Genomic DNA, 21620 nt, shown 5'->3' with positions numbered 1-21620 from the left:
ATGGTTGTATTAACTGTTTGATTATCTATTAATTATACTCATTACGGTCACTTCAAAGTGTTCATAGCCGATATTTTATCAGGAGCAAAACAGAATAATCAATTTCCAGAATATTTATTGTAATCCAATTGAAATTTTTAGCACGTGAATGACACGTTAGAATCTTGAATTCTGGGAAATGAGTTTGAATTAATTTGTGCTTTACTATTCATGTGTCTAGAGTATTGTAGACGCGTACTAACTCGGTAAATTGTACTGTAAACGTGTATTCAATAGCACACCTAATGAACTTTCAATATTACCTTTAATCATCAGAGAAACAGTTGATACAGCATTTTTTGTTCATTTGTTTCGGCTTGTTTTTGAATTAAAATAACAAATCATATATATATATATATATATATACACACACACATATATAAAATATTATTAATCTAAGACATTTATGAATATTTGGAATAACACGTTTGCTTGACGTGCACTTACAAACAACCAATTTTTCTAATATATATATATTTTTAAATTACTTATAAACTACTAGATGTCAATATAATTTTTAATAACCTGCACTAGCTACAACTTCTAATTTTGTTAAATGTATATACATATAAAAGATGTTAAATTACAGGAAAAAAAGATAATATAGATATATGTTAACATTTTATTTTAAGAATCGTTTATTGTTTAACTTGGTATCATAAATACATTAACAAGACCGATATTAAATTAACCTTCTCACAGAATATTTCATTGTGTTTTAATTATGTGGTACATCATTATATGTACCATTAATTATGTGGTACATCATTATATGTACCATTAATTATTTATTTGTAACATCATTATATGTATCATTAATTATATGTAACATCATTATATGTACCATTAATTATATGTAACAATATTGAATAAATCAAATGTCTAATATTTAAAACATTACTTGTTGTAAGTATTGTCTAAACTGTTACTTGTTGTAAGTATTGTTTAAACCGTTATCTGTTGGAAGTATTGTTTGAATCGTTAACTGTTAGAAGTATTGTTTGAACTATTATTTGTTTAAAGTATTGTTTAAACCGTTATTTGTTTAAAATACACTCTCTCTATACATCATACCCTTCTTCGGTGTGGACCTAGAGTATTAAAGCTTCTGGTTTCTAGTCGTCAATGTACCATGCTTCATGTTTCAATGTCCAGCATCATTCTGAAATGAAATATAGATTTGCAATGAAATTCTCACAAAAATGAAAAAAATTGAATAATACCATTAACTTATAGTACTAGTATAAAAACCCAGCTATTAACTGAGCTTAATACGTAAAACGAAGGCCTAAACCATTTAAGTACGAAATACTACCAGAGATAACGAAATAGAATGGACTTAGTCATTCTCTGTACTTTCTTCTCTGAGAGATACTTACAACCCTTGTATTTTTTGTATACCAGTACCCCTAATGTGTTTTTTCATTACACTCGTGTCTTAATCTTATCGGCTGGCCATGGTCCTGTGGGTTAAGGCGTTCGACTCTTAATCTGAGGTGCGCGGGTTCAAATTCCGGTCGCACCAAACATGCTCGCTATTTCAGCCGTGGAGGCGTTTTAATGTGATGGTCAATCCTACTATTCTTTGGTAAAAGAGTAGCCCAAGAGTTGGCGGTGGGTGGTGATGACTAGTTGCCTTCCCTCTAGTCTTACACTGCAAAATTAGAGACGGCTAGCGCAGATAGCCCTTTAGTAGCTTTAGGCGAAATTCAAAAAACAAATTTAATCTTACTTGTGTATAATAGGCGTTGTTAATTCAGAGCAAAAAAACGTTTTAAATATTGTTGTGTGAAACAAAACCATAGTAACATTTATAATCTAGGTGTGGTACAAGAGAAACGGATAATGTCGCATATTTTGAAAGAGATATGTTTTTAGGTATTGTCTTGTCAAACAAAACTGTAACATCATGTGTAATTCTAGGTGTATTATAAAGACAAAGTACAATGTTGCATGTTTTCAAGCTGAATAGTTTCAGGTATTTTATGTTGAACAAAGCTGTAGTTTCGTGTAAAATTCTAGTTGTATTATAGTAGACAACAAATATTTCGTTGATGAAATAAGTTCAACTATTGTTAAGACACACTTGTAATATCATATATAATCACATGTACAATATAACAAACAACGCATACTGTTATATATTTTTTACAAAAAGAAAAAGTTTCGAAATTGTTTGTGACAAAATCGTGATTAGTTCGACGATAGAAAAAATATACAACTAAAAACTACAAATATAGAATCTTTTATCATAAAAGAAACGAAAATCACACGGTTTGTTTGCCATTACTTCCTTGTAAACTTCGAATATTGTGAAACGAATTGCCAGCATGAAGAATAACTTACAAATCAGTATTTGTTTTGTTTGCGTACGTTATTAATAAATACAATCGAATGATAATAGGTTATCAGTCTTACGTAAAATATTTTATATTAATTATTTATAAAGTATAATAATCAACTCAACATATATTCAGATATTGTGTTTCTAATAATGTGCATATACGGTATTATACGTTTATAATACATTATAAACCTAAATCTTGATTATTCACCCGTCATGCTTAAATTAAGCTTAAACAGAAATAAATAATGTAGGATATTACTCCACATGTTGCAGTAGGATTAGTAGATATTAATCCAAGTGTTGCACATTGATTAGTAGATATTAATTCAAGTGTTGCACATTGATAAGTAGATATCAATCCAAGTGTTGCACATTGATTAGTAGATATTAATTCAAGTGTTGCACAAGTGTTGCATTGATAAGTAGATATTAATCCAAATTTGCACATTGATAGATATTAATCCAAATGTTGCAATTGATTAGTAGATATTAATGTTGCACATTGATTAGTAGATATTAATTCAAGTGTTGCACATTGATAAGTAGATATCAATCCAAGTGTTGCACATTGATTAGTAGATATTAATTCAAGTGTTGCGGTAGGTTTAGTAGATATTAATCCAAGTGTTGCACATTGATAAGTAGATATTAATCCAAATGTTGCACATTGATTAGTAGATATTAATCCAAGTGTTGCACATTGATTAGTAGATATTAATTCAAGTGTTGCACATTGATTAGTAGATATTAATTCAAGTGTTGCACATTGATTGACATGATTTATATTTACTCTTCTTCCAAGTAAAGTAAATATGGGAATCATACCTTGTGAAAACTCTTGGGTATCCGTTAGTGCACGAAGTTTGCGAGTGCACACAACTCAAGATTATCTGATCCGCCCTCAAGATAAATCAGTGAAAATGCATTCTTTGCTCAGCACTTTCGGATATATCGGTTGTTAATGAAGATCGTTTTTTTGAAATACGTGTCTCAGAGATGGTGACAAGTACGAGGGGATCGTGTTGTAAATTATGGTTTTATGTTCGTTTTTATTCATAAAGAGGTATTACACTTAACGAGCTACATAATTAGTCCTAGTTCACAATATAAGAGATAGCTTTATTAAACATATCGAAAGACCTGGAACTATGCAAAGATTAGCTGGGAAAATCACTAACCAACTTTAATGTTATGCTTATAAAGCTATTTGTATTCTATGTATTACTTATAACATTGGGTCCGTCATGGCCAGGCGGCCAGAGTGTTTGACTCATAATCTGAGGGCCGCGGGTTTGAATCCTCATTATTTCAGCTGTTGGGACGTTATAACATTTCGGTTAAATCCACTATTCGTTAGTAAAAGATTTACCTCTTTTCTAGTCTTCCACTTCTAAATTAGGGACGGCTAGTGCAGATAGCCCTCCTGTAGCTATGCGTGAAATTCAAAAACAATCTTATAAATATTATTGCTGTATTCTACCTTTAACGTTATTAACAAAAATAACTTATTGTTATGCATAAATCATCTGCAGCCTACAAGACTATTTGATGTGTCAGCCTCACGTGATGATTACGAGTCTTCTAACTTAAGTTTAAATTCCTTTTATTCTGGAAACAATGTACAAGGTTTACAAAATAAATATATTACTGAATAATACGAACTGTTTACGTTTTATTAAATCAAAGAGTGATAAACACATTTCTCTTTTTGTTGTTTATTTTAGGAATAAGAAATACAAAGGACACATATTAAACACATATAATCTGAGAACAAAGAAAAATAAAATGACTTACCTACTTCCTTGGTCAATCTGACTGAAAGAAATCGTTTACTTTCATTATCTTTCAGCCGTGGGAACGTTATAAGGTAACGGTCTTTCCCACTATTCGTTAATAAAAGAGTAGCCCAAGAGTTGGCGGTGGGTTGTGGTGACTAGCTGCCTTCCCTCTAGTCACACACTGCTAAATTAGGGACGGCTAGCGCAGATAGTCCTCGTGAAGCTTTGTGCGAAATTCAAAACAAACCAAAAGACCATGTTACTCTTGGTTTACGTTAAAACATCCATTGAGACGTACTGCAGTGACACCTGGAAAAAAATATTAAAAGATGTGAAAAATATAAACTTCGGTAAATATGAAGATTTTAGTTTAATAAATGTTTAACCGAATAATGAGCTACAAATGTTCTGTAATTAAACTTTAGAAACAACTTAACAGAGTTCGTCTGACGGTCTGAAAGATGATTTGTTAGTTAGATTAAAATTTATTCCAATATAATACTGCTTACCAAACTATTCGACTTATCTCTCTTTTACTGGTGCTATCTAAGTTTTACACTAGTCACCAGTGGCCGTAATGTCTTCTGTTCTTTTACAAAAAAAGATAAATAAAAGGAAGTGAAAACTTTCCATGTGCAGTAATTACAAAACGGAGATAAATACAGATAGTCACACGTTTCACAATTATTTTATATGTTACGACTATGGTTTCGCCAGGAATGTCATCATCAGTGTGCATTGAGTCAATTTAAGTCCATAAAGATTGAAATGGAGCTAATTAAGTCTAACAGTAAAAGTCATACACCTAAAAAAACTGATAACAGAATACATTCAAAGATTAACTGTCGATTAGGGTCTGGTTAAATATAATGATACGGAATAATCTAGAAGTTTCTTTTTGTTGTTGTTATCGTAAATAGAGCCTTAAATTTGTGTAATATTTTTTAAAGATTTAGTAAATGGAAGAGAGACAAGTAAACTAATAAATCTAATGGTTTAATTTTTTGCTATATATTTCAACGTGACACGATAATACGCCGAGAAAAAAAATCCAATAGTTAACTCATTATATGAAATCAAATTCGCGCAATGATAAGTGATTTTATTCTAAGATTTTATAAGGTAATGTATCCAACTTTTATATAAATATCCTCATTTCTCATCCTGTAAAATGAGTCCAGTTTCCTCTCTTGACGAAATAATATATAAAGTACAAGGATGCACTCATCTGTATAACACACATTAATATATTTATGACTTTTATAAAGTGTCTTCAAAGGAGTTATTCTGTATAATAAATGGGTCGTTCTTATATACTGTAGTATACACTAATCTTGAAGGCTTTCTGGAAACATTAGCTCGCGTAAGGTATCATTCACCAATCTATAATCTCAGACAAAATCAACGTTGATAATTTTAGACCTCATAAAACTGAAGGCGGTGATTGACAGAAGGCTAGTTGACCTCCTTAAGGTCAGGTTTATTAAACTCAAGCTGCCAAAGTTAGATTTTAAGGTCAGTTCTTAACCTTTGCTTTAATCAGTGTACACAAAATTAAGACCGTTTCTACTTCTTTATGTAGAATTCTGAATATAAATATGCATTTATTTAAAATAACACACTAAAGAATTTCACACATTTATCAGTGTTTATTATAAGTTATTTCTAAGAGTAAAACAATGGCTGAAAACATGTGCAAACAAATAAAGTGTTTGTATGATATTACACGTACACAAACCGATATATAATACATGAGTATTGTTTGTAAGTAAACACTTTTATCAGTATATTTTTGGGTAGTTAATTATATGAATCAAAGTATGTGTTTATATACATAAAATGTTTTCGTAATATCACAACCATATACGTATATTATCTGTAAGTATATGTTTATGTAGTTAACTATATGTGATGCGCACTAGATGCTTTGCGTTTATGAATCTGTAATTAAATGCGTCATCAAAAGTATTTAATTAATTATGAGGTATTAAGTGGTATACAAATGTTAACAAAGACCAAAACTTTTATATTTCAATAACACACTTGGACGCACTAATAAATTAATAATTATTAAGTAGCCTGTGTGTATGAAGTGGTATACAAATGTTAGCAGATATCAAGCAACATACATCAATAACACACTGATAAATTACTATATGTTAAGCAGCCTGTGTGATACTTGTACATTTCAAACATAGGCCTTGATATGTTGTTTCATATTCACAAGACTTTGTGAAGTGAAGATACTCAATTTAAAACATGAAATCAAAATGCACAAAATTGTAAATTAAACCGTTATATCTTCACTTTGAATAACGCGTTTAATTTATTTCTGAACTCGTCCGTCGAAGAAAACTAATAATATATCTCGAAGGCGAAGTATTATGAATTACATCAAGATAATAAGACACAATATTTTTCTTATTTCACAGCTTCACGAAATCCTTAAAAGATCTAATCCTCTGTTTGGTGGACAGAGTATAGATAGCTCACAAAGTACCTTAGTGTTTAATAACAAACATTACTTCTACATTTTGTCTCACACTGTATTTTTCACGCAAAAGGCCCTATGCTATACGTTAAAAATAACTTCACCAGTTTGCATGGTACAAACTCTTATGCTAAGATCCCGTTAAAGAAGTGCATTGTAACACTTGAAACACGTTAATATGGTTCAAATGAGACCTATGTTATTATTTTCTGTGACTATAATTAAAGTATGATAAAGCATTACGCTGATAAACATCACTTTATTTCTCTGTTTTTCTCTTTGTTGCGAACACATAATCATTTCAAAACAAATTTTTACACTTCAACTCATTCATCCCTCTCTCAAACATTGTTTGTTCTGTCTTTATGACGAACATATAATAAATTTAAAATATATATTTCAAACATTGTCTTTGGCAATTCAACCCATACCTTCTCTCAGACGTTTTTGGTTTTCTCTCATTGTTACAAACACGTTTTTGGTTTTCTCTAATTGTTACAAACACGTTTTTGGTTTTCTCTCATTGTTACAAACACGTTTTTTTGGTTTTCTCTCATTGTTACAAACACGTTTTTGGTTTTCTCTCATTGTTACAAACATAGAATCATTTCAAAACATTTTTTACACATTGTCTTGGGAATTTCAACCCTCCACCCCTCTATTAAAACACAAAAATGTAGCAAAATAAATATGATTACTCGTAGGCCTTTATTTTAGCAAGTGCATAGGATTTTACAAATAAATACATAAATAGAGGCGATCAGCCAAAATTCGCTGTCTTTGGAGACTTACTGGTTTGTGACTTTTGCCGACAGGTGAAAACAACACCCAGCTTATTTTAACAAACCATCATATGTATACATGTAAATCATTAGCACCCCTAAGAACTGTAGGTCGTTTCTTACGACGAACTGACAGAATGTGGGTGAAAATTCGGCTGGCTACCTCACAGAGAAAAAATAAAATATTCGGTGGAAAAACGTTTATTTTTCTTGAGGTGTGAGTTTAGAGAAGGAAACGGAATTATCGTTGTACAATATTTATATATATTGCACTTTAGACACACTGCTTTAAAACCGTTTTTTCTTCGTTGTTCGAGGTGGCTGCTGATTAATTCGTGTATAGCTGGAGCACCTTCAACAGAAGTTCTTGAAGGTTTGATTATATTTGTCACGCATATGATGTTTTAGGCGTCAAATATTCCCCTCAAAATCATTAACTAAGTTGTAATACCAATTTTACCCCATTGTTAAACTATCGTGTCGTTGTTCCGTTTTTGTTTACAGTTTAGCGACAACACTTCAGTTGTTTTTTGGTTTTTTTACAGTTATCTGATTTATTTCTGACACAGACCGTGCAGTGCAGGATCTTTAATATCACATTATATTAAAACAAAATAAATACGCATTAATTAGTTAAGATTTGAATGTCACCAAATAAGTAAACAAGTAATGAAGCTGTAAACATGTTGAATATTTACTGTTATTTAGAAATTTCAAAGAAACTTTCCTGCCCTTTGGTTTTAGTTAATATCCAACAGTTTTATTGTTTTAGCGATAGATCTTGAAGAATTGTTTGTTTGTTTGTTTGTTTTTGAATTTTGCGCAAAGCTACTCGAGGGCTATCTGCGCTAGCCGTCCCTAGTTTAGCAGTGTAAGACAAGAGAGAAGGCAGCTAGTCATCACTACCCACCGCCAACTCTTGGGCTACTCTTTTACTAACGAATAGTGGGAGAGACTGTCACATTATAACGCACCCCGGCTGAAAAGGCGAGCATGATTGGTGTAACGGGTATTCGAACTCGCGACCCTCAGATTACGAGTCGAACGCCTTAACTCATCTGGCCATGCCGGGCCGATCTTGAAGAAGGCTTCCACTAATGGCGCAGCGATATGTCTCTGGATTCACACCGCTCGAAACCGAGTTTCGATATCCCCGTGGCGGGCAGAGAACAGATAGCAGATTGTGTAACTGTGTGGTTAATTCCAAACAAAAATATTATTTACTCATAAGTAACCATTCGGCGTCTTGTTCGTGTTGTGGTTTCAGATGTGATGACGTTAAAGAAGATACTGAAACCGTTTCCTATGAAACCTTAGATTGTGAAATCAACTTCCTTCTATGTGCTTAATTTTTCTCCAGTACTGATAATCATATAATCAGACTAAATACGCATTATTAGAACAACTCAAAAACAATAGAAGACGCCACCACGTTTAACCAACAGAAATACTTCAACTGATTTTGGTATAATTTCGTAACTTGTCATGTTATCTTGGTGGTCTCGGTTAGTAGGAAAAAGTAACCCCGAATTTACGAAAGGTATACATTTTGTTGAGTTGTGTCAGTTGAAGTTACCTGATTACTCATGAAGTAACAATTTAAAGAAAAGCCTTGTCCGAACCTATAATTTAAGGGTTATAACTCCTTAGGCTGAACCTCATGGAGACATGGAGCAAGACGACATTCGATTTGTTGGTATTTTTAAACCCTCATGTGCTGAGGTCATACCTTACCAAGAGCTGTTATTATTTAGCGGCTTTTGTGATTTTTTTTTCCACATCAGAAACTTCAGTTTCATCGTCGCTAGTTGCTTGTGACGTAACACGTTTGTTTGTTTGTTTGTTTGTTTGTTTGTTTTGGAATTTCGCACAAAGCTACTCGAGGGCTATCTGTGCTAGCCGTCCCTAATTAAGTAGTGTAAGACTAGAGGGAAGGCAGCTAGTCATCACCATCCACCGCCAACTCTTGGGCTACTCTTTTACCAACGAATAGTGGGATTGACCGTAACATTATAACGCCCCCACGGCTGGCAGGGCGAGCATGTTTGGCGCGACTCGGGCGCGAACCCGCGACCCTCAGGTTACGAAGCGCACGCCTTAACGCGCTTGGCCATGCCAGGCCCATGTGACGTAACACGATCATTAAGGTTTCAGTTATTGGTGTTTGGAACAGATATACAGTCTCTACTATTTTAAGTTGTTGAACAGAACGTGTTATTCCTCATCTATTATTATGAAACTCTCTGTTTCAATGTGTTTAAAGCAATCTAAATAGAAGGTATGTCCAACACTTGTTTCATTAGATCTGTTCCTTTTTATCTAATTTTGTTCGCTCACGTAGCTCTATTTGGTATTGATTTCACAGATTCGTTTACGAAGGTATATATTATTCAATTAGTTATTGTGAAATTGCTTATTTATCCGAAACGTCTCTCTGATGGTTTTCTTGTAATGCAGTGTATGAATCAGCCGTGAAACTGGTCGTGTAAACAAACATGGCGACGTTATCTTACAGCCGGAATAAATGTGCTCACTGCTAAACAATAACTTTTTGAGATCCAATATCATTGAAATATGTCGTCTTCATTCTCTTCGGCCTGACATGGCCTAGCGCGTTAAGGCGTGCACTTCGTAATCTGAGGGTCGCGGGTTCGCGCCCGAGTCGCGCCAAAACATGCTCGCCCTCCCAGCCATGGGGGCGTTATAATGTGACGGTCAATCCCACTTTTTGTTGGTAAAAGAGTAGCCCAAGAGTTGGCGGTGGGTGGTAATGACTAGCTGCCTTCCCTCTAGTCTTACACTGCTAAATTAGGGACGGCTAGCACAGATAGCCCTCGAGTAGCTTTGTGCGAAATTCCAAAACAAACAAAAACCAAACAAAATCATTCTCTTTACATATATCGTATAATAGATAGCAAACTGCACAATTTAAGTGCATTATATAAACCCTCATATCATGCAAAAGACCTCTTCGGCACTGGTTATGAACAGGTGCAGTGCGTTTGTTTATTTTGAATTTCGCGCAAAGCTACACGAGGGCTATCTGCGCTATCCGTCCCTAATTTAGCAGTATAAGATTATAGGAAAGGCAGCTAGTCATCACCATCCACCGCCAACTATTGGGCTACTCTTTTACCATCGAATAGTGGGATTGACTCTCACATTCTAACAACTCCGCTGTTGAATTCACAAACAAGTTTTTTGGGATGGAGATTCGAACCCATGCCCCTTAGATTGCTTGTCGAGCGCCCTAACCACCTGGCTATGCCGGGCCTAAATACAGTGTGATTGACACATCATATTCTTCTTTGCTTTAATTCATAAGTTCTTAGAATTACTAGTTATTTTTTGATGGAGTAAATCAGTTGGCTTGGATATACCATTTATGTTTCAGCTGTGTTCTCGTTTTTGCAGAGTGTGTCTTATCCAGAAAACAGAGAATGTTTGATACAAATTCTTGCACTAACAAGCTTGTTATTGTACACACTCTGACTTGATAATAAACTGGTCAAACTTCTGGTCCAATGAGAACATTAAAAGGTGAATCAGTTGTTCTAAAAAACGCTGTTATTATCGTATTGAATTCTTATTGAAACATCATATGTTAATTCGAAATAATCCAACTGTGATTTATTACAGAAAACTTAACTTTTTACTTTTTGATTAATGTAATTCATAGTTTAGCAAAAAACGAGAAAAAAAGTCGAATAGTTTAATCTGAAGTTTAAAATAAGACACGTGTTTCGTTTTGAATTCATTAAATAGCTGTAATTAGAAGGTTCAAAGAAAATATTTGTAACATACGTCTCAGGTAAACGTATTAAATTGAGTATGCTTATTAAAATTGTAAAGTCCATATAACTGTTGCGTAATTTCGTAGTGAACGTCACACTAACTAAGCCTTTTCTACATTTGTTTCAAACCTTCGAATAACTTCGGTAAGAAAAGCACAGTACAGTGTTACTCGTCTGATATTTATAGCCTCACCAGTTGTTCGAAAAAACGACGAAAGATAAAGGTATAAATTTCTTATAATTTCATAAATTTACTCAGATATGCTTAAGAAAACTCAAAATTAAATTCTCAGACACGTATTCTGTTATCTTTCTGAATTATTAAACACATGTTGTTAACTTTAATATCTGAACTCTCGAAATCAACAATTTTCATACATATAGTCTTAAGACTTAACTTCTGAATCTTTAGACGCAAATTGTTAATCATAATATTCAGGCATATTGTTGGAGTTCGCACATTCCGAGTATCTGACTCGAGTATTATATTCAAAAACATTGTTGTCTACACCCCGCTATTTGTTGTTTGGTGTGGTGCCATTGGTGAATTTTTTGAATGGTTCAATTTTAAAAGTTTATCAAAATGTGGAACGCTAAAAGATATCTTCCAGGCACTGCGAAAATACGTTCGTCAGTGAAATGTTATCAAACGTTCTATATAAAACATCTTGTTACTGGAATTTATTCAAATAACTATAAGGCTATAATTATTATTATCATATATTCATTTTAAGAAACGAATGGAACGCTAGTTATTTATTATAGAATTTAAAGCTGAGGTCTGTTGTAAAATATATATTTATAATATGATGTGGTTTTAAGGTTTTTCGAAACACGTATTTATGGTTTCCTTCATACGACATGTGCCAATATTGAATAGGTCTATTTAGAAATTGTTTACTCAATTCTAAGTTGAAAAATGCTGCATATATTTATGCATGTATATAACTTTTTCGACATCAGTGTCTCAATGCAGAATTATTTCAAAGTCTTGACAAATCTCATTAAGTGCTACTGAAAGTATTCCAATGTATAAGTACTTTACTGGTTGTCTGGAAGTATCAGTTTTGACACATTCAAGTCGTAGATAGTATGGACTTTCTTCCACAGAGTTTAATGATGTCCCTTGAGAGAAGGAGTAATCTGGAGGTTTGAAAACTCTCTATAAATCTTTCGAGTTAATCTCAAGTGTAGAAGGCTATCGTCTCTGAGTTGCCGGCGTTAAGATATACGAAAGGGAGTTGAAAGCTATCGTATAGGATGAAGGGTTCCTCATCTCACTTGCCGGCGCGATTAATCATGACTTCCCCAAGTTTTCTGAACTTTTAGGAATGTTATAATACCAAGACCAAATACATCACAACACAAGCATGATCTGATGGAGCGACATAAAAAAAACACACCTTCTTCTGATTGGCTCGTGGACCGTTGGTCCTGGAGGCAATGCATACCAGCCTAACTGGCTACTTCAACATCTTATCCGACTTCCAACTCACTGCAAAGTCAGTGCGATTTTTCAGAAAGATTTATGTTTATCACTGCAGCAACTCGCTGATTGGCCGAAAAGTGACGCGTAGGTGTGGCTTCGACCTAGTAGGCCGCACTGCGGGATTCTTGCACGTCGAAGTAACTCACAAAAAAGAAGAAAGACGCGGGCCAACAACGACTGTCTACTCCCTAGCCCTAAACGTAACTGTAACACACATTAATTATTTACCATATAACATCAGAAATACCAACATCCATAAATTTCAAAGCACGATTGTACCTTTATCTCCGCTTGACGATTTGGTGGCACCTTTACCAATGTCCCTCAGGCGACTATTCTTTTACAGCCATCACAACTGTTATGGTTCGAATCATGCACTTTCATTGGCGTTCATGACACTAAGGTAGAAATAAAGGATGTTTTTACTTTGAAAACGTAGAAGAGAGCCATCATTTACTTTTCATCTGTTGTCCTGATGGTACCTCACTCCTAACGTTCAGTTTTCTAGGCTCTGACTGTTGCCACATTAAACTAAGAAACTAAAATAGTCCTTTAGAGAACAAGATGCAATGGCCATCCGCCATCCCTGTTTAACAGGTAAGAAACGTGCCTGCAATTGTTGATTAGTTGTCGTTCAACGAAGATCCCCACGTAAATATAAATATTGAACCGTATGTATCTGACGCAACGTAAAATCGCTCCATTATCTATATTAGACGATTTTTATAGGCGCAGCAAACAGATAAGTAGTTTAACTTTATAAACAAAAACTAGTAGAAACTATTTGTGAATATCCAAGGCTATGGAATAATGAAGTCTACAAATTATTTACGCTCAGTGAATATCTTAGCATTATAATCTTGTTTTTTACTGTAAACTCGGGTAAAATATGAATATAAATGGAAATCTCTTCATCTAAATTACAGGCAATGTATTTTTGCATAAAAAATATTCTATTAAACAACGCGATAAGCTGTCTTTGACTTAAAGCATGTGTTGTTTAGTGGTTGAAAGCCATGCATCAGTTTCCATTCGTTTCTCTCGTGCGCTAACTGATAAAAGTATGGAGCTGAACATATGCAAGGAAAACTATACGTTTATTTCCATAGTAATGATTTAAATATTGTTATGTTCTGTTTCTAATATGACACACGCGGATTGATACTTTGTTCTGAAGTGTATAATGCAATTTAACCTTTTGTATTATTACGAAGACCTTGATACTACGATAATATTAGGAGCAAAAAGCAGAACAAAATCTGATTCATGGAGAAACAAAATAATTTAAAAAAAAAAACACACTGAAACATGCGTTGTTTAAAATCCGAATACATTCTCGGTACGTTGTGATTAGGACAAAAACAACCAAAACAAGTTAATTTCGGGACTTTATTATTAGGTTAAGAGACAAGAATTCTTACACTACAAAAAATAGTTTATCGCATTCTTAGTAGCCGGTTTCGACATTATATTCCTGTATCAGGTGAAAGTCTGAATTTTTTTTAGAAACTTAAGAAAGCTAAATAAATATAAGATGAGCTTCAAAATCTAGTTTGAATTCTTTAAATTTCATTTTAAGAGTATTTAATCAGGCTCTGTGTACTGTACATACTAGTTTATCTTCCACAGTTTGTAAGCCACTGTATCAAACCTATAACTGGTTGTTTTCTTTTCAAAGTTCAACACGTTATAGGTTGAGTCCGCACCATGTCTTCCATGAGGCTACTTTGTTTGAATTACACACATTTTATTTTTTGTATCCGTATAAAACCGTCTTTGTCACACCTGTATTGATAGAGAATGTGCTTTGTAAAACCTGTGATGTTTATATCTGGATTGATTCAGTGTTCAAGCAGACACGGCTCAGTCATGTAGAGAAATGTTCGTAGTGTTCCAAGATCTTTGTAACATTTGCAAGAATATCCATTACACAGCCATTACAGATAATCATCGCCTGTTGTAACTATTGCATATTGCGTGTTTTGATTCCAAACTGTTTAGGTTGGTTCTTTTTTGTTTTTTCTGCAGACACGTTCTTGGGTCACGGTCAACACGTGAATGTTTGTCTTCGCGCCGCTCCTTTTGTTGAAAGTGTAATGAAAACTATTAGACCCAAAACGCAGACACGTGTACGTTGTTGTTTTTTGTTACCTTTGTAATCTGCCAAGCAACAGTACATTTTAAAAAGTGGCTCAGTGTTATTGACACAGTTAGCTTACTGAATGGTTTCAGTTTTGTTTTCGTACGAACACATGTTAAGAAGTACTTGCTGAAGTGGTTCACAGAATTAATAAACAATATATCACAATCGATAGAGCTGTTTGATTATTTAATTTTGGTCCTACGTAGTGACTAGTAGTCACTTTGATCAATAATTAAGACTTCTGCCGAACTGTAAATATTTAGTTCCTCGTATATCTTTAATACAGGTGTTAAAGCTAACGTATCGTATTTTATGTAATACAAATGTTACAGTTAACATGTCTTCTCTTACGAAATACAGGTGTTTAGGTGAACGTATTATCTCTTACTTACTATAGTGTTAAAATTAACATACCATATATTACTTAATACAGGTGTTAAAGCTAACGTATCGTATTTTATGTAATAGAAATGTTACGGTTAACATGTCTTCTCTTACGAAATACAGGTGTTTAGGTGAACGTATTATCTCTTACTTACTATAGTGTTAAAATTAACATACCATATCTTACTTAATACAGGTGTTAAAGTAAACACATTGTATCTTAAATAGTCCATAGTTTACTTGTAATCCCTTACGTAATAAAGGTATTAAGGTTAACATGTCATATCTTACATAACACAAGTGTTAAGGTTAACAATAATAATATAAGTAATATAACGTTTAAAATTACCTTATCATTTGTTACGTAATAAGGTTTAGTTTTCACACCGTTTCTTGGGTATGTTTGAATTATAGACAGTTCAAAGCTTATACACATTAGAAGCACGCAAATAATCCATCAAGGACTGAGCTTTTGAAAGAGTTAAACACAAATACGCATCATGGGCTATTCTGGGCCTGATATATGGCGTATTCCTGTATTTCAAGTTACTACACCTTAAAATGATGTACTTCAAATTGTTCCCATTTTTTACGACTTCGTTACTTCAATCTATTTATTATTTTTTAAGTGAGGTTAAAAGTTATCATCCGTCGTAAGACACTAACACTGAAATAAGTTTGTCAAAAGTATTAAGATCAGACCTCTTCCAAACCCCGCCATAAGGAACCGATTAACAAACAAAACATATATTTCATTCTCGAACATCCAATCTTTGGAGTTCACGTAAGAACACAAGCGTGAACTTTATAACTGGTATTCTCTGTAAATAAACTTTTATCACTGTTGTCTTACAAAATATCTCTGGCATACAACACTTATTAGCTTTGCTTGTTTATTTAGAGCCATTCCAGTTTTAGTGATTATTATATTGGCTCAGTAATTTTGTGCTTCAAATCTAAAGTTCTAATACATTTATAAGCCACATCGGACTCTCTGCTGAGTCCACCGAGGGAAATCGAACCCCTGATTTTAGGGTTATAAATCCGTAGACATACCGCTGTACTAGCGGGGGGAGGCAGGTAGTTTTCGTGGTTTAAAAAAACAGTGAAAACTCTTTCAAACCCACTCCGCCAACACTTAACGTTTAGAGTAAACAACAACTTTAAAATAATCACGAAAAAATTATCTTAACAGTAGGCTTTCTAGTGATAAAATTCACTGTTTTTTTATTATCCAACGAACAGACACTCGATCTTCCAGAAATTTTGCAATGTCTTAAACGGAAGAAAGATATTTATTAAGTGAATGACCATAAAATACTATAAGATTTTTCATAAATAAAAAGTTCAATCCTTGTATTTAAATGTCATTTCTTAAGAAAGTATAATTTTGTCAAAAATGTCTTGTTGTTTAGTGTGTTTTGTCGCTAAACACAAAGATACACAACGAACTATCTGTGTTCTACCCATCACGGTTGTCAACACCCAATTTTTAGCGTTATAATTTCTCAGACTTGACGCTGAGCCAGCGGGTGGGGTTTCAAAGATGTAAAATACTAGAACCTCCTTACCCTACAAAATTCTAATGATACAACAAAAATGAAACTTTATCAACTTGACTTGACATCTACGAAAATCCAAGCGTGATTGTACTGATTTACCGCAAACAGTATGGAAACGTGTTGGGTTACGTATTAAACATGGATGTGTATAGAGATGCATGTACGGGTGCTATTGAAATTAATGAAAATAACACTGAGTACAACCGCCTAATAACCTATAACTCCACGAATAGAATCATCCAAAGATTCGTCCATTTTCTAAGTGACCAGGTATTATGAATTTCACGTATATATGAAATATTGAGAGCTAACTTTACAACAAGGATTACAACTGAAAAGTTACGTATTGAAAAGACGTTTAGTAATAAAAGAGTTAACCACTTTTAACCAGTTTTCCTTCATGTGTTAGATGTATCCGTTTATTATCTAATATAACTGTACTGTCGTGTTACTAACATCATTTCTCTACTTAAAGAATTCCAAGGTTTTAAACAAACAACTTCGATACTTATAGAATGTTAGATTTTCATTTAAGAACATAGTGTTAAAATAACAATATCCACCTTTTACAGGTACTAGTTCGATGTTTCCTCGTGCCTGATTTCAGTAATAGGTAGAATGGAACCTTTAAAAAGACGTTCTCTAAACTAACCAACTTAATGAAGCATCAGCCATGTCACTATATAACGTATCTGTGAACGCTCTCAGTTTAACGTCGGCCATGTTGTGTTATTAACCGTAAACGAAATTTGAATGTAGAGGGCATAACTTTTTCTTCCTATGATCAGTGGCGCCACAGCGCAGGGAAATTTATAATATTTAAAACACCAGACAAGAGCCCTAAAACCTCAGTTAGACATTTATATTGTCATTCAAAAGATATATTGTATAAAACGAACACATTTTAACATTTTTTATATTTATGAGCACAAACTTAAAAGAAGGATTTTATTCATATCAAAGAAGAACTTGAAGATGTTAAAGGATTTTATTCATATCAAAGAACAACTTGAAGATATTGTTTATTCCTTATTATTTAAAAAGCTATTTGAGTAAAATGCGACTTCTTTGACCAATGTTTTATGTTAACTTATAAAAATAAATTAGGCTAGATTTCTTTTTGATTTTTCTTTAGATTAATGTACTCATCTAGATTATTAACCAAATACATAATAACAAAATTGAATTTCACATTGATGTGTCACTGACTTATATTTCACAAAGATAAGTGTTTGAAGTTCTAACCTTTTAACTTATCTCTAGACGTTTTACTTCTTACAGGCCTTTCTTCAAGAGTTCAGTTTAAAAGAACAGTTTGTTCAGTTGATTGTTAAGATCTCCACTTTAATATATAAAGAAATGTGTTAATCCATTAATCAAAATTATTTAAATAATGAGCACTAGGCTAAATGTAAGACTTGATGTTATTGTTTCCGTTTTTAGTTATTTTTGGTATGTTGAAATATTCATTAATTTTTACTTGAAACAGACCTGTTTTATTTCCATATATTAAAAATAATCAAACCTTTTTTGTTTGTGGATATGTTCAGAGAAGCATAAACTAGTGATGAATGAACGCTGTATGTACAATAATAGTGACTACTACCGGAAGTTTTGTATAGACAAAGAAATCTGGCTTTACAGTAACAACATCGTTAACAGCGAGGTTGCGTAGTTGATGAAAATAATAGTTATAGGTTTTAGTTTTCTGCTGTAGCTTCAATCAGATTGTTTTATTGGAGTGTTACATTGTTATAGTCTCAATCAGATTGTTGTACTTGATTGTTACGTTGCTGTAGTCTCAATCAGATTGTTGTACTTGATTGTTACGTTGCTGTAGTTTCAGTCAGATTGTTGTACTTGATTGTTACGTTGCTGTAGTTTCAGTCAGATTGTTGTACATTGTTACGTTGCTGTAGTCTCAATCAGATTGTTGTACTTGATTGTTACGTTGCTGTAGTTTCAGTCAGATTGTTGTACTTGATTGTTACGTTGCTGTAGTTTCAGTCAGATTGTTGTACTTGATTGTTACGTTGCTGTAGTTTCAATCAGATTGTTGTACTTGATTGTTACGTTGCTGTAGTTTCAGTCAGATTGTTGTACTTGATTGTTACGTTGCTGTAGTTTCAGTCAGATTGTTGTACTTGATTGTTACGTTGCTGTAGTCTCAATCAGATTGTTGTACTTGATTGTTACGTTGCTGTAGTTTCAGTCAGATTGTTGTACTTGATTGTTACGTTGCTGTAGTTTCAGTCAGATTGTTGTACTTGATTGTAAATTATATACCACCGGAATTTTTTTCTGTACCATAAAACCAGTTACCAATGTAACTTATATTGTTTTGTTCAAGATTAAAATATGTAACTTACAAACGTAAGCTGTATATGTGGTTAGCGGTATATGGTTACTTGTTTGTAGTCGAGGGCAAAAATGCACAATGTGCAATCTATGTTGTGCTCATCACAGAGATCAAATCTAGAATTCTAGCGTTACAATATCCCAAGTTTATCGTTGATCAGCAACTGAAACATCATTACGAGAATAAACTGGTAAAATTTTATGGTATTTCCCATATATTTACGTCAATTTTGTTATTAACTGTCCCATGAACTTTTAATTCAAAACAGGATTTCCATAATTATTAGACTTTTCCAAAACTTAACTTGTTTGGAAACACAACTTGGCTACAAAGTTTCAGTTTTTAAATAAAATTTACAAATGTTCTATTAAATTATCTATTGTAATTGACAGTCAACCAACTGAGATGTTTATCCATCATTAGAAGGTACACAAACTATGACATGGAGTCATAGACAAAAATAAAAATCTGTAGTTTAACATTATTTGAAATGTTTTCTACCCACTATCAACACAAGCTTCAAATAATTTCTGCGTCTTTAATACCTGGTATAAATCACATTATGAGTCATTTTATTAAAATTAAAAATGATACTTAAGTTGTACAGCCAAAACCAGTTAAAGAGGGACATAAACCAGCACGGGGTAAAAAGACGACTAATATGTAGCTAGAATTATCCACGTAAGTAGTCTCTTTAATTTTAATTCAAGCTGGTTGTATAAGAAACTTACCAAAATAACAGTAATTTGCTTACCTGAATTAGTTACTGTCTATATGTAACTTCGAGAAGTCCTTAATGAATTTTTATGTCTTCTGCTCCTAATTACACGATGAGGTATTTACTCAACACAACTTTGCTGTTTTACGTCTTCAAAATACGTTTATTCTGGCGTAGTTAATACCTAAATGCTGTTTTAAGACCACTTGCACTCGAAGCTTAAAACAAGAGTGACTGAAAGCTCTGTTCGTTTTTTTTTTTTCTGCAGTATTAGCCCGGAGCACGCCGTGGAGCTATGGTTAACGACTTTAATACGCCAGTCTCGGTAAGAGCGGCACCTCCGTCAGTGATGGAGAAACAGATTTGAAAAATAACGAAGACGTTTTACATTCCAACAAACTAGAAATATGGAATGTGGACCAAATGTAACGTGGATAAAAGGACAAAACCGGATACGTGGTTATACTGTTAAATGACTGCGTCGTAATAAAGGAAATTCAGGTAAGATTAAAAAACTATAAGTAATTTACGATTCGTGGTCCATATTCAGCGATGGAATGTCAAAACGCAGCTGTAGGGTACTGTTAAGTTATGAATTCATGTGTGCAAACCTATCTTGATGGGAAAAATAAACAATAGTAATATACATACGTGACACATTACAGACAAGATAGAAATTAATGTACAGTACAACTGCAGGAGAGAATGCCTTGCTCTTTACTCCCAGACATCTTATATATTTCGATGCACGTTTCATATTAACATCAAGCAAAATATATTGTTTTCATGTACCATTAGATGCTGAAATTACCATGGGAAAAAAAGAACATTAACTACAAGGAGATGTTCTTCCTATATTAAAAGTTATTTAACTAAAAATATTATATCTGTTACAGGACTTGTTTTACTGGAATTTAGAAAATATATAGATAAATATTTTGGAATTAACCAAGGAGTTTCATTGGACGATATTCCAACTTTGAATAATTTGTATCAGGAACAATAAGTTTTCTTTGGACGATATTCCAACTTCAAATAATTTGTATCAGGAACAATAAGTGTTATTTGGACGATATTCCAACTTTAAATAATTTGTATCAGGAACAATAAGTTTTCTTTGGACGATATTCCAACTTCAAATAATTTGTATCAGGAACAACAAGTGTTCTTTAGACGATATTCCAACTTTAAATAATTTGTATCAGGAACAATAAGTTTTCTTTGGACGATATTCCAACTTCAAATAATTTGTATCAGGAACAACAAGTGTTCTTTGGACGATATTCCAACTTTAAATAATTTGTATCAGGAACAATAAGTGTTTCTTTCTTTTTACTTTTTTGGGGAGTCGATAGATACGACAAAAATTTACGACTTATGTGAACCATTACAGATTAGTACGTCCTTAGTGTGATGTCGTAAGTCCTGGTAAGTTCTATTTCTGTTTATTCCAAAAACTATATTTTAAACATGATATGTTCACACTTGCATATTTCTGAATATACCTACCACTTGTATGTAATAAGTATAGAACTGCTTCCAAACTTGTCCCTGAAGGAAAAATAAAAAAGTCCACTTTTCAAATCTCTCGGATTATGGGCTTTCTCATCTTTGCGTTAAATGCATTTTTCGAATTTACGTGTTTTCTTAACATCATTAAGAGACTTTTACTGACGTTATATGTATTCACTTTTGTATGTCAGAGCTACGTAATAAAAATCAAACTTCCATTAC

The 21620-nt window shown here is 33.1% G+C and overlaps 1 long non-coding RNA gene across 1 annotated transcript; it reads right to left on the bottom strand.

Annotated features, from left to right (window-relative positions):
* Positions 1 to 731: 731 nt before the first annotated feature.
* On the bottom strand, positions 732 to 20155 carry LOC143231816 (uncharacterized). The gene is made up of 3 exons (XR_013017216.1): positions 19923 to 20155; positions 4181 to 4473; positions 732 to 1201 (listed from the first exon to the last, which is right to left on the bottom strand). It is a non-coding gene; the product is annotated as an uncharacterized LOC143231816 (long non-coding RNA).
* Between the last annotated feature and the right edge of the window lie 1465 nt (positions 20156 to 21620).

Source organism: Tachypleus tridentatus, chromosome 11 (genome assembly GCF_004210375.1).
Source record: "Tachypleus tridentatus isolate NWPU-2018 chromosome 11, ASM421037v1, whole genome shotgun sequence".
In the NCBI taxonomy this organism is placed as follows: Eukaryota; Metazoa; Arthropoda; class Merostomata; order Xiphosura; family Limulidae; genus Tachypleus; species Tachypleus tridentatus.
The sequence above is the reverse complement of the archived record's forward strand: the minus strand, read 5'-3'. Positions and strand labels throughout refer to the sequence as shown.